The sequence below is a fragment of the Pleuronectes platessa genome, chromosome 21 (assembly GCF_947347685.1).
Source record: "Pleuronectes platessa chromosome 21, fPlePla1.1, whole genome shotgun sequence".
NCBI classification, from domain to species: domain Eukaryota; kingdom Metazoa; phylum Chordata; class Actinopteri; order Pleuronectiformes; family Pleuronectidae; genus Pleuronectes; species Pleuronectes platessa.
Window position 1 is genome coordinate 19,631,424 of NC_070646.1, and position 26,426 is coordinate 19,657,849.

General features: G+C 38.2%; 12 non-coding genes across 12 annotated transcripts; all 12 read left to right on the top strand.

Annotated features, from left to right (window-relative positions):
• The first annotated feature begins 1,333 nt into the window (after positions 1-1,333).
• On the top strand, positions 1,334-1,407 carry trnak-cuu (transfer RNA lysine (anticodon CUU)). Its single transcript has one exon. It is a non-coding gene; the product is annotated as a tRNA-Lys (tRNA).
• A 2,630-nt stretch (positions 1,408-4,037) lies between these two features.
• Positions 4,038-4,111, top strand: trnak-cuu (transfer RNA lysine (anticodon CUU)). Its single transcript has one exon. It is a non-coding gene; the product is annotated as a tRNA-Lys (tRNA).
• A 1,543-nt stretch (positions 4,112-5,654) lies between these two features.
• trnak-cuu (transfer RNA lysine (anticodon CUU)) lies at positions 5,655-5,728 on the top strand. The gene has a single exon. It is a non-coding gene; the product is annotated as a tRNA-Lys (tRNA).
• A 469-nt stretch (positions 5,729-6,197) lies between these two features.
• trnak-cuu (transfer RNA lysine (anticodon CUU)) lies at positions 6,198-6,271 on the top strand. The gene has a single exon. It is a non-coding gene; the product is annotated as a tRNA-Lys (tRNA).
• A 2,087-nt stretch (positions 6,272-8,358) lies between these two features.
• Positions 8,359-8,432, top strand: trnak-cuu (transfer RNA lysine (anticodon CUU)). The gene has a single exon. It is a non-coding gene; the product is annotated as a tRNA-Lys (tRNA).
• A 1,543-nt stretch (positions 8,433-9,975) lies between these two features.
• trnak-cuu (transfer RNA lysine (anticodon CUU)) lies at positions 9,976-10,049 on the top strand. Its single transcript has one exon. It is a non-coding gene; the product is annotated as a tRNA-Lys (tRNA).
• A 1,544-nt stretch (positions 10,050-11,593) lies between these two features.
• On the top strand, positions 11,594-11,667 carry trnak-cuu (transfer RNA lysine (anticodon CUU)). Its single transcript has one exon. It is a non-coding gene; the product is annotated as a tRNA-Lys (tRNA).
• A 1,001-nt stretch (positions 11,668-12,668) lies between these two features.
• Positions 12,669-12,742, top strand: trnak-cuu (transfer RNA lysine (anticodon CUU)). Its single transcript has one exon. It is a non-coding gene; the product is annotated as a tRNA-Lys (tRNA).
• A 2,630-nt stretch (positions 12,743-15,372) lies between these two features.
• trnak-cuu (transfer RNA lysine (anticodon CUU)) lies at positions 15,373-15,446 on the top strand. The gene has a single exon. It is a non-coding gene; the product is annotated as a tRNA-Lys (tRNA).
• A 4,790-nt stretch (positions 15,447-20,236) lies between these two features.
• Positions 20,237-20,310, top strand: trnak-cuu (transfer RNA lysine (anticodon CUU)). Its single transcript has one exon. It is a non-coding gene; the product is annotated as a tRNA-Lys (tRNA).
• Positions 20,311-21,935: 1,625 nt separating this feature from the next.
• On the top strand, positions 21,936-22,009 carry trnak-cuu (transfer RNA lysine (anticodon CUU)). Its single transcript has one exon. It is a non-coding gene; the product is annotated as a tRNA-Lys (tRNA).
• A 2,168-nt stretch (positions 22,010-24,177) lies between these two features.
• On the top strand, positions 24,178-24,251 carry trnak-cuu (transfer RNA lysine (anticodon CUU)). The gene has a single exon. It is a non-coding gene; the product is annotated as a tRNA-Lys (tRNA).
• The last annotated feature ends 2,175 nt before the right edge of the window (positions 24,252-26,426 follow it).

Consider the following 26,426-nt stretch of genomic DNA (forward strand, 5'->3'; position numbering starts at 1 on the left):
GAAAACTGCAAGAGACTCGATCCCTAACCAATGAATAGCATGAGTGTGCTTGATCTTCTGGCGAAAGAGTTAGGCAACCTGGTTCAGGCTGGTTTTGTTCACGAAACTTTTGGTCAAAAACGTTAAGGGTAAAACTTACTCTGTAATCTGATAATTTTCTCAGACCTAGGTTGTTTTCATAGTAGAGGGTTTTACTACTCATTAAACATATTCTTGCATTTTGATGTTTGTATTGTGATGGGAAGTTATAAGGAAGAAGCCCGGCTAGCTCAGTTCGGCAGAGCATGAGACTCTTAATCTCAGGGTCGTGGGTTCGAGCCCCACCATGGGCTATTGAGCTTTCAAGAATAGGAATTGAGCACCCGCATGTTGATCAAAGTCTTAGTTCTACTAAAGCTTAAATTGTTCCTTATTAAAGGAAACATCAGAACATTTATATAACGTAGGTTTCATATACACCAATCAAATATCTACAGCTGATAAGAAAATTATGTTTTGGATTGAATCCCTCAATTTGTCTAGATTATATCCTAAACTAGGATTGAAAACTGCAAGAGACTCGATGCCTAACCAATGAATAGCATGAGTGTGCTTGATCTTCTGGCGAAAGAGTTAGGCAGCCTGGTTCAGGCTGGTTTTGTTCAAGGAACTTGTGGTCAAAAACGTTAAGGGTAAAACTTACTCTGTAAACTGATCATTTTCTCAGACCTAGGTTGTTTTCATACTAGAGGGCTTTACTTCTCATGAAATATATTCTTGCATTCTAACATCTCCATCGTGATGTGAAGTTTCAAGGTAGAAGCCAGGCTAGCTAAATTCGGTAGAGCATGAGACTCTTAATGTCAGGGTCGTGGGTTCGAGCCCCACGTTGGGCTATGAAGCTTTTAAGATTAGGAATTGAGCACCAGCATGCTGATCAAAGTCTTAGCTTAAAAGACTCTTTATTAAAGGAAACATCAGAGCATATACATTCCATTGGTATCACACACACCAATTAAACATCAACGGCTGATCAGAAAATTATGTATATATTGAATCCATCAATTTGTCTAGTTTATATAGCTTAACTATAATGGAAAACTGCAACAGATTGAAGCCATAACAAATAACAAGCATGCATGTATTTTATCTTCTGGCGAAAGAGTTAGGCAAGATGGTTCAGGCTGGTTTTGTTCACGGAACTTGTGGTCAAAAACGTTAAGGGTAAAACTTACTCTGTAATCTGATAATTTTCTCAGAGCTAGGTTGTTTTCATAGTAGAGGGTTTTACTTCTCATTAAACATATTCTTGCATTTTGATGTTTCTATTGTGATGGGAGGTTATATGGAAGAAGCCCGGCTAGCTCAGTTCGGTAGAGCATGAGACTCTTAATCTCAGGGTCGTGGGTTCGAGCCCCACGTTGGGCTATTGAGCTTTCAAGAATAGGAATTGAGCAACCGCATGTTGTTCAAAGTCTTAGTTCTACTAAAGCTTACATTGTTCCTTATGAAAGGGAACATCAGAACATTTATATAACGTAGGTTTCAGACACACCAATCAAACATCTACAGCTGATAAGAAAATTATGTTTTGGATTGAATCCATCAATTTGTCTAGATTATATCCTAAACTAGGATTGAAAACTGCAAGAGACTCGATGCCTAACCAATGAATAGCATGAGTGTGCTTGATCTTCTGGCGAAAGAGTTAGGCAGCCTGGTTCAGGCTGGTTTTGTTCAAGGAACTTGTGGTCAAAAACGTTAAGGGTAAAACTTACTCTGTAAACTGATCATTTTCTCAGACCTAGGTTGTTTTCATACTAGAGGGCTTTACTTCTCATGAAATATATTCTTGCATTCTAACATCTCCATCGTGATGTGAAGTTTCAAGGTAGAAGCCAGGCTAGCTAAATTCGGTAGAGCATGAGACTCTTAATGTCAGGGTCGTGGGTTCGAGCCCCACGTTGGGCTATGAAGCTTTTAAGATTAGGAATTGAGCAACCGCATGTTGTTCAAAGTCTTAGTTCTACTAAAGCTTACATTGTTCCTTATGAAAGGAAACATCAGAACATTTATATAACGTAGGTTTCAGACACACCAATCAAACATCTACAGCTGATAAGAAAATTATGTTTTGGATTGAATCCATCAATTTGTCTAGATTATATCCTAAACTAGGATTGAAAACTGCAAGAGACTCGATCCCTAACCAATGAATAGCATGAGTGTGCTTGATCTTCTGGCGAAAGAGTTAGGCAACCTGGTTCAGGCTGGTTTTGTTCACGAAACTTTTGGTCAAAAACGTTAAGGGTAAAACTTACTCTGTAATCTGATAATTTTCTCAGACCTAGGTTGTTTTCATAGTAGAGGGTTTTACTACTCATTAAACATATTCTTGCATTTTGATGTTTGTATTGTGATGGGAAGTTATAAGGAAGAAGCCCGGCTAGCTCAGTTCGGCAGAGCATGAGACTCTTAATCTCAGGGTCGTGGGTTCGAGCCCCACCATGGGCTATTGAGCTTTCAAGAATAGGAATTGAGCACCCGCATGTTGATCAAAGTCTTAGTTCTACTAAAGCTTAAATTGTTCCTTATTAAAGGAAACATCAGAACATTTATATAACGTAGGTTTCATATACACCAATCAAATATCTACAGCTGATAAGAAAATTATGTTTTGGATTGAATCCCTCAATTTGTCTAGATTATATCCTAAACTAGGATTGAAAACTGCAAGAGACTCGATGCCTAACCAATGAATAGCATGAGTGTGCTTGATCTTCTGGCGAAAGAGTTAGGCAGCCTGGTTCAGGCTGGTTTTGTTCAAGGAACTTGTGGTCAAAAACGTTAAGGGTAAAACTTACTCTGTAAACTGATCATTTTCTCAGACCTAGGTTGTTTTCATACTAGAGGGCTTTACTTCTCATGAAATATATTCTTGCATTCTAACATCTCCATCGTGATGTGAAGTTTCAAGGTAGAAGCCAGGCTAGCTAAATTCGGTAGAGCATGAGACTCTTAATGTCAGGGTCGTGGGTTCGAGCCCCACGTTGGGCTATGAAGCTTTTAAGATTAGGAATTGAGCAACCGCATGTTGTTCAAAGTCTTAGTTCTACTAAAGCTTACATTGTTCCTTATGAAAGGAAACATCAGAACATTTATATAACGTAGGTTTCAGACACACCAATCAAACATCTACAGCTGATAAGAAAATTATGTTTTGGATTGAATCCATCAATTTGTCTAGATTATATCCTAAACTAGGATTGAAAACTGCAAGAGACTCGATCCCTAACCAATGAATAGCATGAGTGTGCTTGATCTTCTGGCGAAAGAGTTAGGCAACCTGGTTCAGGCTGGTTTTGTTCACGAAACTTTTGGTCAAAAACGTTAAGGGTAAAACTTACTCTGTAAACTGATCATTTTCTCAGACCTAGGTTGTTTTCATACTAGAGGGCTTTAGTTCTCATGAAATATATTCTTGCATTCTAACATCTCCATCGTGATGTGAAGTTTCAAGGTAGAAGCCAGGCTAGTTAAATTCGGTAGAGCATGAGACTCTTAATGTCAGGGTAGTGGGTTCGAGCCCCACGTTGGGCTATGAAGCTTTTAAGATTAGGAATTGAGCACCAGCATGCTGATCAAAGTCTTAGCTTAAAAGACTCTTTATTAAAGTTAACATCAGAGCATATACATTCCATTGGTATCACACACACCAATTAAACATCAACGGCTGATCAGAAAATTATGTATATATTGAATCCATCAATTTGTCTAGTTTATATAGCTTAACTATAATGGAAAACTGCAACAGATTGAAGCCATAACAATTAACAAGCATGCATGTGTTTTATCTTCTGGCGAAAGAGTTAGGCAAGATGGTTCAGGCTGGTTTTGTTCACGGAACTTGTGGTCAAAAACGTTAAGGGTAAAACTTACTCTGTAATCTGATAATTTTCTCAGAGCTAGGTTGTTTTCATAGTAGAGGGTTTTACTTCTCATTAAACATATTCTTGCATTTTGATGTTTCTATTGTGATGGGAGGTTATATGGAAGAAGCCTGGCTAGCTCAGTTCGGTAGAGCATGAGACTCTTAATCTCAGGGTCGTGGGTTCGAGCCCCACGTTGGGCTATTGAGCTTTCAAGAATAGGAATTGAGCAACCGCATGTTGTTCAAAGTCTTAGTTCTACTAAAGCTTACATTGTTCCTTATGAAAGGAAACATCAGAACATTTATATAACGTAGGTTTCAGACACACCAATCAAACATCTACAGCTGATAAGAAAATTATGTTTTGGATTGAATCCATCAATTGTCTAGATTATATCCTAAACTAGGATTGAAAACTGCAAGAGACTCGATCCCTAACCAATGAATAGCATGAGTGTGCTTGATCTTCTGGCGAAAGAGTTAGGCAACCTGGTTCAGGCTGGTTTTGTTCACGAAACTTTTGGTCAAAAACGTTAAGGGTAAAACTTACTCTGTAATCTGATAATTTTCTCAGACCTAGGTTGTTTTCATAGTAGAGGGTTTTACTCCTCATTAAACATATTCTTGCATTTTGATGTTTGTGTTGTGATGGGAAGTTATAAGGAAGAAGCCCGGCTAGCTCAGTTCGGCAGAGCATGAGACTCTTAATCTCAGGGTCGTGGGTTCGAGCCCCACCATGGGCTATTGAGCTTTCAAGAATAGGAATTGAGCACCCGCACGTTGATCAAAGTCTTAGTTCTACTAAAGCTTAAATTGTTCCTTATTAAAGGAAACATCAGAACATTTATATAACGTAGGTTTCATATACACCAATCAAACATCTACAGCTGATAAGAAAATTATGTTTTGGATTGAATCCCTCAATTTGTCTAGATTATATCCTAAACTAGGATTGAAAACTGCAAGAGACTCGATGCCTAACCAATGAATAGCATGAGTGTGCTTGATCTTCTGGCGAAAGAGTTAGGCAGCCTGGTTCAGGCTGGTTTTGTTCAAGGAACTTGTGGTCAAAAACGTTAAGGGTAAAACTTACTCTGTAAACTGATCATTTTCTCAGACCTAGGTTGTTTTCATACTAGAGGGCTTTACTTCTCATGAAATATATTCTTGCATTCTAACATCTCCATCGTGATGTGAAGTTTCAAGGTAGAAGCCAGGCTAGCTAAATTCGGTAGAGCATGAGACTCTTAATGTCAGGGTAGTGGGTTCGAGCCCCACGTTGGGCTATGAAGCTTTTAAGATTAGGAATTGAGCACCAGCATGCTGATCAAAGTCTTAGCTTAAAAGACTCTTTATTAAAGGAAACATCAGAGCATATACATTCCATTGGTATCACACACACCAATTAAACATCAACGGCTGATCAGAAAATTATGTATATATTGAATCCATCAATTTGTCTAGTTTATATAGCTTAACTATAATGGAAAACTGCAACAGATTGAAGCCATAACAATTAACAAGCATGCATGTATTTTATCTTCTGGCGAAAGAGTTAGGCAAGATGGTTCAGGCTGGTTTTGTTCACGGAACTTGTGGTCAAAAACGTTAAGGGTAAAACTTACTCTGTAATCTGATAATTTTCTCAGAGCTAGGTTGTTTTCATAGTAGAGGGTTTTACTTCTCATTAAACATATTCTTGCATTTTGATGTTTCTATTGTGATGGGAGGTTATATGGAAGAAGCCCGGCTAGCTCAGTTCGGTAGAGCATGAGACTCTTAATCTCAGGGTCGTGGGTTCGAGCCCCACGTTGGGCTATTGAGCTTTCAAGAATAGGAATTGAGCAACCGCATGTTGTTCAAAGTCTTAGTTCTACTAAAGCTTACATTGTTCCTTATGAAAGGAAACATCAGAACATTTATATAACGTAGGTTTCAGACACACCAATCAAACATCTACAGCTGATAAGAAAATTATGTTTTGGATTGAATCCATCAATTTGTCTAGATTATATCCTAAACTAGGATTGAAAACTGCAAGAGACTCGATCCCTAACCAATGAATAGCATGAGTGTGCTTGATCTTCTGGCGAAAGAGTTAGGCAACCTGGTTCAGGCTGGTTTTGTTCACGAAACTTTTGGTCAAAAACGTTAAGGGTAAAATTTACTCTGTAATCTGATAATTTTCTCAGACCTAGGTTGTTTTCATAGTAGAGGGTTTTACTTCTCATTAAACATATTCTTGCATTTTGATGTTTGTATTGTGATGGGAAGTTATAAGGAAGAAGCCCGGCTAGCTCAGTTCGGTAGAGCATGAGACTCTTAATCTCAGGGTCGTGGGTTCGAGCCCCACGTTGGGCTATTGAGCTTTCAAGAATAGGAATTGAGCAACCGCATGTTGTTCAAAGTCTTAGTTCTACTAAAGCTTAAATTGTTCCTTATTAAAGGAAACATCAGAACATTTATATAACGTAGGTTTCATATACACCAATCAAACATCTACAGCTGATAACAAAATTATGTTTTGGATTGAATCCCTCAATTTGTCTAGATTATATCCTAAACTAGGATTGAAAACTGCAAGAGACTCGATCCCTAACCAATGAATAGCATGAGTGTGCTTGATCTTCTGGCGAAAGAGTTAGGCAGCCTGGTTCAGGCTGGTTTTGTTCAAGGAACTTGTGGTCAAAAACGTTAAGGGTAAAACTTACTCTGTAATCTGATAATTTTCTCAGACCTAGGTTGTTTTCATAGTAGAGGGTTTTTCTTCTCATTAAACATATTCTTGCATTTTGATGTTTCTATTGTGATGGGAGGTTACATGGAAGAATCCCGGCTAGCTCAGTTCGGTAGAGCATGAGACTCTTAATCTCAGGGTCGTGGGTTCGAGCCCCACGTTGGGCTATTGAGCTTTTAACAATAGGAAATGAGCACCCGCATGCTGATCAAAGTCTTAGTTCTACTAAAGCTTAAATTGTTCCTTATTAAAGGAAACATCAGAGCATATACATAACATAGGTTTCAGACACACCAATCAAACATCTAAAGCTGATAAGAAAATTATGTTTTGGATTGAATCCATCAATTTGTCTAAATTATATCCTAAACTAGAATTGCAAACTGCAAGCGACTCGATCCCTAACCAATGAATAGCATGAGTGTGCTTGATCTTCTGGCGAAAGAGTTAGGCAGCCTGGTTCAGGCTGGTTTTGTTCAAGGAACTTGTGGTCAAAAACGTTAAGGGTAAAACTTACTCTGTAAACTGATCATTTTCTCAGACCTAGGTTGTTTTCATACTAGAGAGCTTTACTTCTCAATAAACATATTCTTGCATTTTGATGTTTGTATTGTGATGGGAAGTTATAAGGAAGAAGCCCGGCTAGCTCAGTTCGGCAGAGCATGAGACTCTTAATCTCAGGGTCGTGGGTTCGAGCCCCACTTTGGGCTATTGAGCTTTCAAGAATAGGAATTGAGCACCCGCATGTTGATCAAAGTCTTAGTTCTACTAAAGCTTAAATTGTTCCTTATTAAAGGAAACATCAGAACATTTATATAACGTAGGTTTCATATACACCAATCAAACATCTACAGCTAATAAGAAAATTATGTTTTGGATTGAATCCCTCAATTTGTCTAGATTATATCCTAAACTAGGATTGCAAACTGCAAGCGACTCGATCCCTAACCAATGAATAGCATGAGTGTGCTTGATCTTCTGGCGAAAGAGTTAGGCAGCCTGGTTCAGGCTGGTTTTGTTCAAGGAACTTGTGGTCAAAAACGTTAAGGGTAAAACTTACTCTGTAAACTGATCATTTTCTCAGACCTAGGTTGTTTTCATACTAGAGGGCTTTACTTCTCATGAAATATATTCTTGCATTCTAACATCTCCATCGTGATGTGAAGTTTCAAGGTAGAAGCCAGGCTAGCTAAATTCGGTAGAGCATGAGACTCTTAATGTCAGGGTAGTGGGTTCGAGCCCCACGTTGGGCTATGAAGCTTTTAAGATTAGGAATTGAGCACCAGCATGCTGATCAAAGTCTTAGCTTAAAAGACTCTTTATTAAAGTTAACATCAGAGCATATACATTCCATTGGTATCACACACACCAATTAAACATCAACGGCTGATCAGAAAATTATGTATATATTGAATCCATCAATTTGTCTAGTTTATATAGCTTAACTATAATGGAAAACTGCAACAGATTGAAGCCATAACAATTAACAAGCATGCATGTGTTTTATCTTCTGGCGAAAGAGTTAGGCAAGATGGTTCAGGCTGGTTTTGTTCACGGAACTTGTGGTCAAAAACGTTAAGGGTAAAACTTACTCTGTAATCTGATAATTTTCTCAGAGCTAGGTTGTTTTCATAGTAGAGGGTTTTACTTCTCATTAAACATATTCTTGCATTTTGATGTTTCTATTGTGATGGGAGGTTATATGGAAGAAGCCCGGCTAGCTCAGTTCGGTAGAGCATGAGACTCTTAATCTCAGGGTCGTGGGTTCGAGCCCCACGTTGGGCTATTGAGCTTTCAAGAATAGGAATTGAGCAACCGCATGTTGTTCAAAGTCTTAGTTCTACTAAAGCTTACATTGTTCCTTATGAAAGGAAACATCAGAACATTTATATAACGTAGGTTTCAGACACACCAATCAAACATCTACAGCTGATAAGAAAATTATGTTTTGGATTGAATCCATCAATTGTCTAGATTATATCCTAAACTAGGATTGAAAACTGCAAGAGACTCGATCCCTAACCAATGAATAGCATGAGTGTGCTTGATCTTCTGGCGAAAGAGTTAGGCAACCTGGTTCAGGCTGGTTTTGTTCACGAAACTTTTGGTCAAAAACGTTAAGGGTAAAACTTACTCTGTAATCTGATAATTTTCTCAGACCTAGGTTGTTTTCATAGTAGAGGGTTTTACTCCTCATTAAACATATTCTTGCATTTTGATGTTTGTGTTGTGATGGGAAGTTATAAGGAAGAAGCCCGGCTAGCTCAGTTCGGCAGAGCATGAGACTCTTAATCTCAGGGTCGTGGGTTCGAGCCCCACCATGGGCTATTGAGCTTTCAAGAATAGGAATTGAGCACCCGCACGTTGATCAAAGTCTTAGTTCTACTAAAGCTTAAATTGTTCCTTATTAAAGGAAACATCAGAACATTTATATAACGTAGGTTTCATATACACCAATCAAACATCTACAGCTGATAAGAAAATTATGTTTTGGATTGAATCCCTCAATTTGTCTAGATTATATCCTAAACTAGGATTGAAAACTGCAAGAGACTCGATGCCTAACCAATGAATAGCATGAGTGTGCTTGATCTTCTGGCGAAAGAGTTAGGCAGCCTGGTTCAGGCTGGTTTTGTTCAAGGAACTTGTGGTCAAAAACGTTAAGGGTAAAACTTACTCTGTAAACTGATCATTTTCTCAGACCTAGGTTGTTTTCATACTAGAGGGCTTTACTTCTCATGAAATATATTCTTGCATTCTAACATCTCCATCGTGATGTGAAGTTTCAAGGTAGAAGCCAGGCTAGCTAAATTCGGTAGAGCATGAGACTCTTAATGTCAGGGTAGTGGGTTCGAGCCCCACGTTGGGCTATGAAGCTTTTAAGATTAGGAATTGAGCACCAGCATGCTGATCAAAGTCTTAGCTTAAAAGACTCTTTATTAAAGGAAACATCAGAGCATATACATTCCATTGGTATCACACACACCAATTAAACATCAACGGCTGATCAGAAAATTATGTATATATTGAATCCATCAATTTGTCTAGTTTATATAGCTTAACTATAATGGAAAACTGCAACAGATTGAAGCCATAACAATTAACAAGCATGCATGTATTTTATCTTCTGGCGAAAGAGTTAGGCAAGATGGTTCAGGCTGGTTTTGTTCACGGAACTTGTGGTCAAAAACGTTAAGGGTAAAACTTACTCTGTAATCTGATAATTTTCTCAGAGCTAGGTTGTTTTCATAGTAGAGGGTTTTACTTCTCATTAAACATATTCTTGCATTTTGATGTTTCTATTGTGATGGGAGGTTATATGGAAGAAGCCCGGCTAGCTCAGTTCGGTAGAGCATGAGACTCTTAATCTCAGGGTCGTGGGTTCGAGCCCCACGTTGGGCTATTGAGCTTTTAACAATAGGAAATGAGCACCCGCATGCTGATCAAAGTCTTAGTTCTACTAAAGCTTAAATTGTTCCTTATTAAAGGAAACATCAGAGCATATACATAACATAGGTTTCAGACACACCAATCAAACATCTAAAGCTGATAAGAAAATTATGTTTTGGATTGAATCCATCAATTTGTCTAAATTATATCCTAAACTAGAATTGCAAACTGCAAGCGACTCGATCCCTAACCAATGAATAGCATGAGTGTGCTTGATCTTCTGGCGAAAGAGTTAGGCAGCCTGGTTCAGGCTGGTTTTGTTCAAGGAACTTGTGGTCAAAAACGTTAAGGGTAAAACTTACTCTGTAAACTGATCATTTTCTCAGACCTAGGTTGTTTTCATACTAGAGGGCTTTACTTCTCATGAAATATATTCTTGCATTCTAACATCTCCATCGTGATGTGAAGTTTCAAGGTAGAAGCCAGGCTAGCTAAATTCGGTAGAGCATGAGACTCTTAATGTCAGGGTCGTGGGTTCGAGCCCCACGTTGGGCTATGAAGCTTTTAAGATTAGGAATTGAGCACCAGCATGCTGATCAAAGTCTTAGCTTAAAAGACTCTTTATTAAAGGAAACATCAGAGCATATACATTCCATAGGTATCACACACACCAATTAAACATCAACGGCTGATCAGAAAATTATGTATATATTGAATCCATCAATTTGTCTAGTTTATATAGCTTAACTATAATGGAAAACTGCAACAGATTGAAGCCATAACAATTAACAAGCATGCATGTATTTTATCTTCTGGCGAAAGAGTTAGGCAACCTGGTTCAGGCTGGTTTTGTTCACGAAACTTTTGGTCAAAAACGTTAAGGGTAAAACTTACTCTGTAATCTGATAATTTTCTCAGACCTAGGTTGTTTTCATAGTAGAGGGTTTTACTTCTCATTAAACATATTCTTGCATTTTGATGTTTGTATTGTGATGGGAAGTTATAAGGAAGAAGCCCGGCTAGCTCAGTTCGGCAGAGCATGAGACTCTTAATCTCAGGGTCGTGGGTTCGAGCCCCACTTTGGGCTATTGAGCTTTCAAGAATAGGAATTGAGCAACCGCATGTTGTTCAAAGTCTTAGTTCTACTAAAGCTTACATTGTTCCTTATGAAAGGAAACATCAGAACATTTATATAACGTAGGTTTCAGACACACCAATCAAACATCTACAGCTGATAAGAAAATTATGTTTTGGATTGAATCCATCAATTTGTCTAGATTATATCCTAAACTAGGATTGAAAACTGCAAGAGACTCGATCCCTAACCAATGAATAGCATGAGTGTGCTTGATCTTCTGGCGAAAGAGTTAGGCAACCTGGTTCAGGCTGGTTTTGTTCACGAAACTTTTGGTCAAAAACGTTAAGGGTAAAACTTACTCTGTAATCTGATAATTTTCTCAGACCTAGGTTGTTTTCATAGTAGAGGGTTTTACTTCTCATTAAACATATTCTTGCATTTTGATGTTTGTATTGTGATGGGAAGTTATAAGGAAGAAGCCCGGCTAGCTCAGTTCGGTAGAGCATGAGACTCTTAATCTCAGGGTCGTGGGTTCGAGCCCCACGTTAGGCTATTGAGCTTTTAAGAATAGGAAATGAGCACCCGCATGCTGATCAAAGTCTTAGTTCTACTAAAGCTTAAATTGTTCCTTATTAAAGGAAACATCAGAGCATATACATAACATAGGTTTCAGACACACCAATCAAACATCTAAAGCTGATAAGAAAATTATGTTTTGGATTGAATCCATCAATTTGTCTAAATTATATCCTAAACTAGAATTGCAAACTGCAAGCGACTCGATCCCTAACCAATGAATAGCATGAGTGTGCTTGATCTTCTGGCGAAAGAGTTAGGCAGCCTGGTTCAGGCTGGTTTTGTTCAAGGAACTTGTGGTCAAAAACGTTAAGGGTAAAACTTACTCTGTAAACTGATCATTTTCTCAGACCTAGGTTGTTTTCATACTAGAGGGCTTTACTTCTCATGAAATATATTCTTGCATTCTAACATCTCCATCGTGATGTGAAGTTTCAAGGTAGAAGCCAGGCTAGCTAAATTCGGTAGAGCATGAGACTCTTAATGTCAGGGTCGTGGGTTCGAGCCCCACGTTGGGCTATGAAGCTTTTAAGATTAGGAATTGAGCACCAGCATGCTGATGAAAGTCTTAGCTTAAAAGACTCTTTATTAAAGGAAACATCAGAGCATATACATTCCATAGGTATCACACACACCAATTAAACATCAACGGCTGATCAGAAAATTATGTATATATTGAATCCATCAATTTGTCTAGTTTATATAGCTTAACTATAATGGAAAACTGCAACAGATTGAAGCCATAACAATTAACAAGCATGCATGTATTTTATCTTCTGGCGAAAGAGTTAGGCAAGATGGTTCAGGCTGGTTTTGTTCACGGAACTTGTGGTCATAAACGTTAAGGGTAAAACTTACTCTGTAATCTGATAATTTTCTCAGACCTAGGTTGTTTTCATAGTAGAGGGTTTTACTTCTCATTAAACATATTCTTGCATTTTGATGTTTGTATTGTGATGGGAAGTTATAAGGAAGAAGCCCGGCTAGCTCAGTTCGGTAGAGCATGAGACTCTTAATCTCAGGGTCGTGGGTTCGAGCCCCACGTTGGGCTATTGAGCTTTCAAGAATAGGAATTGAGCAACCGCATGTTGTTCAAAGTCTTAGTTCTACTAAAGCTTACATTGTTCCTTATGAAAGGAAACATCAGAACATTTATATAACGTAGGTTTCAGACACACCAATCAAACATCTACAGCTGATAAGAAAATTATGTTTTGAATTGAATCCATCAATTTGTCTAGATTATATCCTAAACTAGGATTGAAAACTGCAAGAGACTCGATCCCTAACCAATGAATAGCATGAGTGTGCTTGATCTTCTGGCGAAAGAGTTAGGCAACCTGGTTCAGGCTGGTTTTGTTCACGAAACTTTTGGTCAAAAACGTTAAGGGTAAAACTTACTCTGTAATCTGATAATTTTCTCAGACCTAGGTTGTTTTCATAGTAGAGGGTTTTACTCCTCATTAAACATATTCTTGCATTTTGATGTTTGTATTGTGATGGGAAGTTATAAGGAAGAAGCCCGGCTAGCTCAGTTCGGCAGAGCATGAGACTCTTAATCTCAGGGTCGTGGGTTCGAGCCCCACCATGGGCTATTGAGCTTTCAAGAATAGGAATTGAGCACCCGCATGTTGATCAAAGTCTTAGTTCTACTAAAGCTTAAATTGTTCCTTATTAAAGGAAACATCAGAACATTTATATAACGTAGGTTTCATATACACCAATCAAACATCTACAGCTGATAAGAAAATTATGTTTTGGATTGAATCCCTCAATTTGTCTAGATTATATCCTAAACTAGGATTGAAAACTGCAAGAGACTCGATGCCTAACCAATGAATAGCATGAGTGTGCTTGATCTTCTGGCGAAAGAGTTAGGCAGCCTGGTTCAGGCTGGTTTTGTTCAAGGAACTTGTGGTCAAAAACGTTAAGGGTAAAACTTACTCTGTAAACTGATCATTTTCTCAGACCTAGGTTGTTTTCATACTAGAGGGCTTTACTTCTCATGAAATATATTCTTGCATTCTAACATCTCCATCGTGATGTGAAGTTTCAAGGTAGAAGCCAGGCTAGCTAAATTCGGTAGAGCATGAGACTCTTAATGTCAGGGTAGTGGGTTCGAGCCCCACGTTGGGCTATGAAGCTTTTAAGATTAGGAATTGAGCACCAGCATGCTGATCAAAGTCTTAGCTTAAAAGACTCTTTATTAAAGGAAACATCAGAGCATATACATTCCATTGGTATCACACACACCAATTAAACATCAACGGCTGATCAGAAAATTATGTATATATTGAATCCATCAATTTGTCTAGTTTATATAGCTTAACTATAATGGAAAACTTCAACAGATTGAAGCCATAACAATTAACAAGCATGCATGTGTTTTATCTTCTGGCGAAAGAGTTAGGCAAGATGGTTCAGGCTGGTTTTGTTCACGGAACTTGTGGTCAAAAACGTTAAGGGTAAAACTTACTCTGTAATCTGATAATTTTCTCAGAGCTAGGTTGTTTTCATAGTAGAGGGTTTTACTTCTCATTAAACATCTTCTTGCATTTTGATGTTTCTATTGTGATGGGAGGTTATATGGAAGAAGCCCGGCTAGCTCAGTTCGGTAGAGCATGAGACTCTTAGTCTCAGGGTCGTGGGTTCGAGCCCCACGTTGGGCTATTGAGCTTTCAAGAATAGGAATTGAGCAACCGCATGTTGTTCAAAGTCTTAGTTCTACTAAAGCTTACATTGTTCCTTATGAAAGAAAACATCAGAACATTTATATAACGTAGGTTTCAGACACACCAATCAAACATCTACAGCTGATAAGAAAATTATGTTTTGGATTGAATCCATCAATTTGTCTAGATTATATCCTAAACTAGGATTGAAAACTGCAAGAGACTCGATCCCTAACCAATGAATAGCATGAGTGTGCTTGATCTTCTGGCGAAAGAGTTAGGCAACCTGGTTCAGGCTGGTTTTGTTCACGAAACTTTTGGTCAAAAACGTTAAGGGTAAAACTTACTCTGTAATCTGATAATTTTCTCAGACCTAGGTTGTTTTCATAGTAGAGGGTTTTACTTCTCATTAAACATATTCTTGCATTTTGATGTTTGTATTGTGATGGGAAGTTATAAGGAAGAAGCCCGGCTAGCTCAGTTCGGCAGAGCATGAGACTCTTAATCTCAGGGTCGTGGGTTCGAGCCCCACTTTGGGCTATTGAGCTTTCAAGAATAGGAATTGAGCACCCGCATGTTGATCAAAGTCTTAGTTCTACTAAAGCTTAAATTGTTCCTTATTAAAGGAAACATCAGAACATTTATATAACGTAGGTTTCATATACACCAATCAAACATCTACAGCTGATAAGAAAATTATGTTTTGGATTGAATCCCTCAATTTGTCTAGATTATATCCTAAACTAGGATTGAAAACTGCAAGAGACTCGATCCCTAACCAATGAATAGCATGAGTGTGCTTGATCTTCTGGCGAAAGAGTTAGGCAGCCTGGTTCAGGCTGGTTTTGTTCAAGGAACTTGTGGTCAAAAACGTTAAGGGTAAAACTTACTCTGTAATCTGATAATTTTCTCAGACCTAGGTTGTTTTCATAGTAGAGGGTTTTACTTCTCATTAAACATATTCTTGCATTTTGATGTTTCTATTGTGATGGGAAGTTATATGGAAGAAGCCCGGCTAGCTCAGTTGGGTAGAGCATGAGACTCTTAATCTCAGGGTCGTGGGTTCGAGCCCCACGTTGGGCTATTGAGCTTTCAAGAATAGGAATTGAGCAACCGCATGTTGTTCAAAGTCTTAGTTCTACTAAAGCTTACATTGTTCCTTATGAAAGGAAACATCAGAACATTTATATAACGTAGGTTTCAGACACACCAATCAAACATCTACAGCTGATAAGAAAATTATGTTTTGGATTGAATCCATCAATTTGTCTAGATTATATCCTAAACTAGGATTGAAAACTGCAAGAGACTCGATCCCTAACCAATGAATAGCATGAGTGTGCTTGATCTTCTGGCGAAAGAGTTAGGCAACCTGGTTCAGGCTGGTTTTGTTCACGAAACTTTTGGTCAAAAACGTTAAGGGTAAAACTTACTCTGTAATCTGATAATTTTCTCAGACCTAGGTTGTTTTCATAGTAGAGGGTTTTACTTCTCATTAAACATATTCTTGCATTTTGATGTTTGTATTGTGATGGGAAGTTATAAGGAAGAAGCCCGGCTAGCTCAGTTCGGCAGAGCATGAGACTCTTAATCTCAGGGTCGTGGGTTCGAGCCCCACTTTGGGCTATTGAGCTTTCAAGAATAGGAATTGAGCACCCGCATGTTGATCAAAGTCTTAGTTCTACTAAAGCTTAAATTGTTCCTTATTAAAGGAAACATCAGAACATTTATATAACGTAGGTTTCATATACACCAATCAAACATCTACAGCTGATAAGAAAATTATGTTTTGGATTGAATCCCTCAATTTGTCTAGATTATATCCTAAACTAGGATTGAAAACTGCAAGAGACTCGATCCCTAACCAATGAATAGCATGAGTGTGCTTGATCTTCTGGCGAAAGAGTTAGGCAACCTGGTTCAGGCTGGTTTTGTTCACGAAACTTTTGGTCAAAAACGTTAAGGGTAAAACTTACTCTGTAATCTGATAATTTTCTCAGACCTAGGTTGTTTTCATAGTAGAGGGTTTTACTTCTCATTAAACATATTCTTGCATTTTGATGTTTGTATTGTGATGGGAAGTTATAAGGAAGAAGCCCGGCTAGCTCAGTTCGGCAGAGCATGAGACTCTTAATCTCAGGGTCGTGGGTTCGAGCCCCACCATGGGCTATTGAGCTTTCAAGAATAGGAATTGAGCACCCGCATGTTGATCAAAGTCTTAGTTCTACTAAAGCTTAAATTGTTCCTTATTAAAGGAAACATCAGAACATTTATATAACGTAGGTTTCATATACACCAATCAAACATCTACAGCTGATAAGAAAATTATGTTTTGGATTGAATCCCTCAATTTGTCTAGATTATATCCTAAACTAGGATTGAAAACTGCAAGAGACTCGATCCCTAACCAATGAATAGCATGAGTGTGCTTGATCTTCTGGCGAAAGAGTTAGGCAGCCTGGTTCAGGCTGGTTTTGTTCAAGGAACATGTGGTCAAAAACGTTAAGGGTAAAACTTACTCTGTAAACTGATCATTTTCTCAGACCTAGGTTGTTTTCATACTAGAGGGCTTTACTTCTCATGAAATATATTCTTGCATTCTAACATCTCCATCGTGATGTGAAGTTTCAAGGTAGAAGCCAGGCTAGCTAAATTCGGTAGAGCATGAGACTCTTAATGTCAGGGTAGTGGGTTCGAGCCCCACGTTGGGCTATGAAGCTTTTAAGATTAGGAATTGAGCACCAGCATGCTGATCAAAGTCTTAGCTTAAAAGACTCTTTATTAAAGGAAACATCAGAGCATATACATTCCATTGGTATCACACACACCAATTAAACATCAACGGCTGATCAGAAAATTATGTATATATTGAATCCATCAATTTGTCTAGTTTATATAGCTTAACTATAATGGAAAACTGCAACAGATTGAAGCCATAACAATTAACAAGCATGCATGTGTTTTATCTTCTGGCGAAAGAGTTAGGCAAGATGGTTCAGGCTGGTTTTGTTCACGGAACTTGTGGTCAAAAACGTTAAGGGTAAAACTTACTCTGTAATCTGATAATTTTCTCAGAGCTAGGTTGTTTTCATAATAGAGGGTTTTACTTCTCATTAAACATATTCTTGCATTTTGATGTTTGTATTGTGATGGGAAGTTATAAGGAAGAAGCCCGGCTAGCTCAGTTCGGCAGAGCATGAGACTCTTAATCTCAGGGTCGTGGGTTCGAGCCCCACTTTGGGCTATTGAGCTTTCAAGAATAGGAATTGAGCACCCGCATGTTGATCAAAGTCTTAGTTCTACTAAAGCTTACATTGTTCCTTATGAAAGGAAACATCAGAACATTTATATAACGTAGGTTTCAGACACACCAATCAAACATCTACAGCTGATAAGAAAATTATGTTTTGGATTGAATCCATCAATTTGTCTAGATTATATCCTAAACTAGGATTGAAAACTGCAAGAGACTCGATCCCTAACCAATGAATAGCATGAGTGTGCTTGATCTTCTGGCGAAAGAGTTAGGCAACCTGGTTCAGGCTGGTTTTGTTCACGAAACTTTTGGTCAAAAACGTTAAGGGTAAAACTTACTCTGTAATCTGATAATTTTCTCAGACCTAGGTTGTTTTCATAGTAGAGGGTTTTACTTCTCATTAAACATATTCTTGCATTTTGATGTTTGTATTGTGATGGGAAGTTATAAAGAAGAAGCCCGGCTAGCTCAGTTCGGCAGAGCATGAGACTCTTAATCTCAGGGTCGTGGGTTCGAGCCCCACTTTGGGCTATTGAGCTTTCAAGAATAGGAATTGAGCACCCGCATGTTGATCAAAGTCTTAGTTCTACTAAAGCTTAAATTGTTCCTTATTAAAGGAAACATCAGAACATTTATATAACGTAGGTTTCATATACACCAATCAAACATCTACAGCTGATAAGAAAATTATGTTTTGGATTGAATCCCTCAATTTGTCTAGATTATATCCTAAACTAGGATTGAAAACTGCAAGAGACTCGATCCCTAACCAATGAATAGCATGAGTGTGCTTGATCTTCTGGCGAAAGAGTTAGGCAGCCTGGTTCAGGCTGGTTTTGTTCAAGGAACATGTGGTCAAAAACGTTAAGGGTAAAACTTACTCTGTAAACTGATCATTTTCTCAGACCTAGGTTGTTTTCATACTAGAGGGCTTTACTTCTCATGAAATATATTCTTGCATTCTAACATCTCCATCGTGATGTGAAGTTTCAAGGTAGAAGCCAGGCTAGCTAAATTCGGTAGAGCATGAGACTCTTAATGTCAGGGTAGTGGGTTCGAGCCCCACGTTGGGCTATGAAGCTTTTAAGATTAGGAATTGAGCACCAGCATGCTGATCAAAGTCTTAGCTTAAAAGACTCTTTATTAAAGGAAACGTCAGAGCATATACATTCCATTGGTATCACACACACCAATTAAACATCAACGGCTGATCAGAAAATTATGTATATATTGAATCCATCAATTTGTCTAGTTTATATAGCTTAACTATAATGGAAAACTGCAACAGATTGAAGCCATAACAATTAACAAGCATGCATGTGTTTTATCTTCTGGCGAAAGAGTTAGGCAAGATGGTTCAGGCTGGTTTTGTTCACGGAACTTGTGGTCAAAAACGTTAAGGGTAAAACTTACTCTGTAATCTGATAATTTTCTCAGAGCTAGGTTGTTTTCATAATAGAGGGTTTTACTTCTCATTAAACATATTCTTGCATTTTGATGTTTGTATTGTGATGGGAAGTTATAAGGAAGAAGCCCGGCTAGCTCAGTTCGGCAGAGCATGAGACTCTTAATCTCAGGGTCGTGGGTTCGAGCCCCACTTTGGGCTATTGAGCTTTCAAGAATAGGAATTGAGCACCCGCATGTTGATCAAAGTCTTAGTTCTACTAAAGCTTACATTGTTCCTTATGAAAGGAAACATCAGAACATTTATATAACGTAGGTTTCAGACACACCAATCAAACATCTACAGCTGATAAGAAAATTATGTTTTGGATTGAATCCATCAATTTGTCTAGATTATATCCTAAACTAGGATTGAAAACTGCAAGAGACTCGATCCCTAACCAATGAATAGCATGAGTGTGCTTGATCTTCTGGCGAAAGAGTTAGGCAACCTGGTTCAGGCTGGTTTTGTTCACGAAACTTTTGGTCAAAAACGTTAAGGGTAAAACTTACTCTGTAATCTGATAATTTTCTCAGACCTAGGTTGTTTTCATAGTAGAGGGTTTTACTTCTCATTAAACATATTCTTGCATTTTGATGTTTGTATTGTGATGGGAAGTTATAAAGAAGAAGCCCGGCTAGCTCAGTTCGGCAGAGCATGAGACTCTTAATCTCAGGGTCGTGGGTTCGAGCCCCACTTTGGGCTATTGAGCTTTCAAGAATAGGAATTGAGCACCCGCATGTTGATCAAAGTCTTAGTTCTACTAAAGCTTAAATTGTTCCTTATTAAAGGAAACATCAGAACATTTATATAACGTAGGTTTCATATACACCAATCAAACATCTACAGCTGATAAGAAAATTATGTTTTGGATTGAATCCCTCAATTTGTCTAGATTATATCCTAAACTAGGATTGAAAACTGCAAGAGACTCGATCCCTAACCAATGAATAGCATGAGTGTGCTTGATCTTCTGGCGAAAGAGTTAGGCAACCTGGTTCAGGCTGGTTTTGTTCACGAAACTTTTGGTCAAAAACGTTAAGGGTAAAACTTACTCTGTAATCTGATAATTTTCTCAGACCTAGGTTGTTTTCATAGTGAGGGTTTTACTTCTCATTAAACATATTCTTGCATTTTGATGTTTGTATTGTGATGGGAAGTTATAAGGAAGAAGCCCGGCTAGCTCAGTTCGGCAGAGCATGAGACTCTTAATCTCAGGGTCGTGGGTTCGAGCCCCACGTTGGGCTATGGAGCACCAGCATGCTGATCAAAGTCTTAGTTCTACTAAGCCCCACGTTGGGCTATGGAGCACCAGCATGCTGATTAAAGTCTTAGTTCTACTAAAGCTTAAATTGTTCCTTATTAAAGGAAACATCAGAGCATATACACAACAAAGGTTTCAGACACACCAATCAAACATCTACAGCTGATAAGAAAATTATGTTTTGGATTGAATCCATCAATTTGTCTAGATTATATTCTAAACTAGGATTGAAAACTGTAAGAGACTCGATCCCTAACCAATGAATAGCATGAGTGTGCTTGATCTTCTGGCGAAAGAGTTAGGCAACCTGGTTCAGGCTGGTTTTGTTCACGAAACTTTTGGTCAAAAACGTTAAGGGTAAAACTTACTCTGTAATCTGATAATTTTCTCAGACCTAGGTTGTTTTCATAGTAGAGTGTTTTACTTCTCATTAAACATATACTTGCATTTTTATGTTTCTATTGTGATGGGAAGTTATAAGGAATAACCCCGGCTAGCTCAGTTTGGTAGAGCATGAGACTCTTAATCTCAGGGTCGTGGGTTCGAGCCCCATGTTGGGCTATTGAGGTTTCAAAAATAGGAATTGAGCACCCGCATGTTGATCAAAGTCTTAGTTCTACTAAAGCTTAAATTGTTCCTTATTAAAGGCAAAATCTGAACATTTATATAACGTAGGTTTCAGACACACCAATCAAACATCTACAGCTGATAAGAAAATTATGTTTTGGATTGAATCCATCAATTTGTCTAGATTATATCCTAAACTAGGATTGAAAACTGCAAGAGACTCGATCCCTAACCAATGAATAGCATGAGTGTGCTTGATCTTCTGGCGAAAGAGTTAGGCAACCTGGTTCAGGTTGGTTTCGTTCACGAAACTTTTGGTCAAAAACGTTAAGGGTAAAACTGACTCTGTAATCTGATAATTTTCTCAGACCTAGGTTGTTTTCATAGTAGAGTGTTTTACTTCTCATTAAACATATACTTGCATTTTTATGTTTCTAATGTGATGGGAAGTTATAAGGAAGAACCCCGGCTAGCTCAGTTTGGTAGAGCATGAGACTCTTAATCTCAGGGTCGTGGGTTCGAGCCCCACGTTGGGCTATGGAGCACCAGCATGCTGATCAAAGTCTTAGTTCTACTAAGCCCCACGTTGGGCTATGGAGCACCAGCATGCTGATTAAAGTCTTAGTTCTATTAAAGCTTAAATTGTTCCTTATTAAAGGAAACATCAGAGCATATACATAACATAGGTTTCAGACACACCAATCAAACATCTAAAGCTGATAAGAAAATTATGTTTTGGATTGAATCCATCAATTTGTCTAGATTATATCCTAAAATAGAATTTAAAACTGCAAGCGACTCGATCCCTATCCAATGAATAGCATGAGTGTGCTTGATCTTCTGGCGAAAGAGTTAGGCAACCTGGTTCAGGCTGGTTTTGTTGAAGGAACTTGTGGTCAAAAACGTTAAGGGTAAAACTTACTCTGTAATCTGATAATTTTCTCAGACCTAGGTTGTTTTCATAGTAGAGGGTTTTACTTCTCATTAAAAATATTCTTGCATTTTGATGTTTCTATTGTGATGGGAAGTTATAAGGAAGAAGCCCGGCTAGCTCAGTTCGGTAGAGCATGAGACTCTTAATCTCAGGGTCATGGGTTCGAGCCCCATGTTGGGCTATTGAGGTTTCAAAAATAGGAATTGAGCACCCGCATGTTGATCAAAGTCTTAGTTCTACTAAAGCTTAAATTGTTCCTTATTAAAGGCAAAATCTGAACATTTATATAACGTAGGTTTCAGACACACCAATCAAACATCTACAGCTGATAAGAAAATTATGTTTTGGATTGAATCCATCAATTTGTCTAGATTATATCCTAAACTAGGATTGAAAACTGCAAGAGACTCGATCCCTAACCAATGAATAGCATGAGTGTGCTTGATCTTCTGGCGAAAGAGTTAGGCAACCTGGTTCAGGCTGGTTTTGTTCACGAAACTTTTGGTCAAAAACGTTAAGGGTAAAACTTACTCTGTAATCTGATAATTTTCTCAGACCTAGGTTGTTTTCATAGTAGAGTGTTTTACTTCTCATTAAACATATACTTGCATTTTTATGTTTCTATTGTGATGGGAAGTTATAAGGAATAACCCCGGCTAGCTCAGTTTGGTAGAGCATGAGACTCTTAATCTCAGGGTCGTGGGTTCCAGCCCCACGTTGGGCTATGGAGCACCAGCATGCTGATCAAAGTCTTAGTTCTACTAAGCCCCACGTTGGGCTATGGAGCACCAGCATGCTGATTAAAGTCTTAGTTCTATTAAAGCTTAAATTGTTCCTTATTAAAGGAAACATCAGAGCATATACATAACATAGGTTTCAGACACACCAATCAAACATCTAAAGCTGATAAGAAAATTATGTTTTGGATTGAATCCATCAATTTGTCTAGATTATATCCTAAACTAGAATTGAAAACTGCAAGTGACTCGATCCCTAACCAATGAATAGCATGAATGTGCTTGATCTTCTGGCGAAAGAGTTAGGCAGCCTGGTTCAGGCTGGTTTTGTTCAAGGAACTTGTGGTCAAAAACGTTAAGGGTAAAATTTACTCTGTAATCTGATAATTTTCTCAGACCGAGGTTGTTTTCATAGTAGAGGGTTTTACTTCTCATTAAACATATTCTTGCATTTTGATGTTTCTATTGTGATGGGAGGTTATATGGAAGAAGCCCGGCTAGCTCAGTTTGGTAGAGCATCAGACTCTTAATCTCAGGGTCGTGGGTTCGAGCCCCACGTTGGGCTATTGAGCTTTCAAGAATAGGAATTGAGCACCCGCATGTTGATCAAAGTCTTAGTTCTACTAAAGCTTAAATTGTTCCTTATTAAAGGAAACATCAGAGCATATACATAACAAAGGTTTCAGACACACCAATCAAACATCTAAAGCTGATAAGAAAATTATGTTTTGGATTGAATCCATCAATTTGTCTAGATTATATCCTAAACTAGAATTGAAAACTGCAAGCGACTCGATCCCTAACCAATGAATAGCATGAGTGTGCTTGATCTTCTGGCGAAAGAGTTAGGCAACCTGGTTCAGGCTGGTTTTGTTCACGAAACTTTTGGTCAAAAACGTTAAGGGTAAAACTTACTCTGTAATCTGATAATTTTCTCAGACCTAGGTTGTTTTCATAGTAGAGTGTTTTACTTCTCATTAAACATATACTTGCATTTTTATGTTTCTATTGTGATGGGAAGTTATAAGGAAGAACCCCGGCTAGCTCAGTTTGGTAGAGCATGATACTCTTAATCTCAGGGTCGTGGGTTCGAGCCCCACGTTGGGCTATGGAGCACGAGCATGCTGATCAAAGTCTTAGTTCTACTAAGCCCCACGTTGGGCTATGGAACACCAGCATGCTGATTAAAGTCTTAGTTCTATTAAAGCTTAAATTGTTCCTTATTAAAGGAAACATCAGAGCATATACATAACATAGGTTTCAGACACACCAATCAAACATCTAAAGCTGATAAGAAAATTATGTTTTGGATTGAATCCATCAATTTGTCTAGATTATATCCTAAAATAGAATTTAAAACTGCAAGCGACTCGATCCCTATCCAATGAATAGCATGAGTGTGCTTGATCTTCTGGCGAAAGAGTTTGGCAACCTGGTTCAGGCTGGTTTTGTTCAAGGAACTTGTGGTCAAAAACGTTAAGGGTAAAACTTACTCTGTAATCTGATAATTTTCTCAGACCTAGGTTGTTTTCATAGTAGAGGGTTTTACTTCTCATTAAAAATATTCTTGCATTTTGATGTTTCTATTGTGATGGGAAGTTATAAGGAAGAAGCCCGGCTAGCTCAGTTCGGTAGAGCATGAGACTCTTAATCTCAGGGTCATGGGTTCGAGCCCCATGTTGGGCTATTGAGGTTTCAAAAATAGGAATTGAGCACCCGCATGTTGATCAAAGTCTTAGTTCTACTAAAGCTTAAATTGTTCCTTATTAAAGGCAAAATCTGAACATTTATATAACGTAGGTTTCAGACACACCAATCAAACATCTACAGCTGATAAGAAAATTATGTTTTGGATTGAATCCATCAATTTGTCTAGATTATATCCTAAACTAGGATTGAAAACTGCAAGAGACTCGATCCCTAACCAATGAATAGCATGAGTGTGCTTGATCTTCTGGCGAAAGAGTTAGGCAACCTGGTTCAGGCTGGTTTTGTTCACGAAACTTTTGGTCAAAAACGTTAAGGGTAAATCTTACTCTGTAATCTGATAATTTTCTCAGACCTAGGTTGTTTTCATAGTAGAGTGTTTTACTTCTCATTAAACATATACTTGCATTTTTATGTTTCTATCGTGATTTGAAGTTATAAGGAAGAACCCCGGCTATCTCAGCTTGGTAGAGCATGAGACTGTTAATCTCAGGGTCGTGGGTTCGAGCCCCACGTTGGGCTATGGAGCACCAGCATGCTGATCAAAGTCTTAGTTCTACTAAGCCCCACGTTGGGCTATGCAGCACCAGCATGCTGATTAAAGTCTTAGTTCTATTAAAGCTTAAATTGTTCCTTATTAAAGGAAACATCAGAGCATATACATAACATAGGTTTCAGACACACCAATCAAACATCTAAAGCTGATAAGAAAATTATGTTTTGGATTGAATCCATCAATTTGTCTAGATTATATCCTAAACTAGAATTGAAAACTGCAAGCGACTCGATCCCTAACCAATGAATAGCATGAATGTGCTTGATCTTCTGGCGAAAGAGTTAGGCAGCCTGGTTCAGGCTGGTTTTGTTCAAGGAACTTGTGGTCAAAAACGTTAAGGGTAAAACTTACTCTGTAATCTGATAATTTTCTCAGACCGAGGTTGTTTTCATAGTAGAGGGTTTTACTTCTCATTAAACATATTCTTGCATTTTGATGTTTCTATTGTGATGGGAGGTTATATGGAAGAAGCCCAGCTAGCTCAGTTCGGTAGAGCATCAGACTCTTAATCTCAGGGTCGTGGGTTCGAGCCCCACGTTGGGCTATTGAGCTTTCAAGAATAGGAATTGAGCACCCGCATGTTGATCAAAGTCTTAGTTCTACTAAAGCTTAAATTGTTCCTTATTAAAGGAAACATCAGAGCATATACACAACAAAGGTTTCAGACACACCAATCAAACATCTACAGCTGATAAGAAAATTATGTTTTGGATTGAATCCATCAATTTGTCTAGATTATATCCTAAACTAGGATTGAAAACTGTAAGAGACTCGATCCCTAACCAATGAATAGCATGAGTGTGCTTGATCTTCTGGCGAAAGAGTTAGGCAACCTGGTTCAGGCTGGTTTTGTTCACGAAACTTTTGGTCAAAAACGTTAAGGGTAAAACTTACTCTGTAATCTGATAATTTTCTCAGACCTAGGTTGTTTTCATAGTAGAGTGTTTTACTTCTCATTAAACATATACTTGCATTTTTATGTTTCTATCGTGATGGGAAGTTATAAGGAAGAACCCCGGCTAGCTCAGTTTGGTAGAGCATGAGACTCTTGATCTCAGGGTCGTGGGTTCGAGCCCCACGTTGGGCTATGGAGCACCAACATGCTGATCAAAGTCTTAGTTCTACTAAGCCCCACGTTGGGCTATGGAGCCCCAGCATGCTGATCAAAGTCTTAGTTCTATTAAAGCTTAAATTGTTCCTTATTAAAGGAAACATCAGAGCATATACATAACATAGGTTTCAGACACACCAATCAAACATCTAAAGCTGATAAGAAAATTATGTTTTGGATTGAATCCATCAATTTGTCTAGATTATATCCTAAACTAGAATTGAAAACTGCAAGCGACTCGATCCCTAACCAATGAATAGCATGAATGTGCTTGATCTTCTGGCGAAAGAGTTAGGCAACCTGGTTCAGGCTGGTTTTGTTCACGAAACTTGTGGTCAAAAACGTTAAGGGTAAAACTTACTCTGTAATCTGATAATTTTCTCAGACCTAGGTTGTTTTCATAGTAGAGTGTTTTACTTCTCATTAAACATATACTTGCATTTTTATGTTTCTATCGTGATGGGAAGTTATAAGGAAGAAGCCCAGC